The following is a 380-nucleotide window of genomic DNA, read 5'->3' as shown; positions in this document are numbered from 1 at the left end:
GAGGTTATTACGCTGAGTGACGTAAGTCAGAGAAAGATAAATACCATATAATTTCACTTATATGTGGAATCTAAAGAACAAAAAGAACAAACTAATCAAAAACAGACTCGCAAAATAGAGGACAATCTGGTGATGGCCGGAGGGGAGGGGGATTGGGGGACTGGGAGAATCGGTTAAAGAAGTACAAAGTAGCAGTTGATAGATCGTCACAGGGATGGGGAGCACAGCACAGGGAATGTAGTTAGCATTAATGTAATAGCTAGGTGGAGAGCCAGAGGAGCGAAAGAGCAATTAGGGGGTTCATTTTATAAACTATATAAATGCCTAACCAATGTACTGTATACTTGAAACTAATAAAATAAAAAAATAAAAAATAACAA

The sequence above is a fragment of the Pteropus vampyrus genome, unplaced genomic scaffold (genome assembly GCF_000151845.1).
Source record: "Pteropus vampyrus isolate Shadow unplaced genomic scaffold, Pvam_2.0 Scaffold729, whole genome shotgun sequence".
Classification (NCBI taxonomy): Eukaryota; Metazoa; Chordata; class Mammalia; order Chiroptera; family Pteropodidae; genus Pteropus; species Pteropus vampyrus.
Note: the sequence above shows the minus strand (reverse complement) of the source record.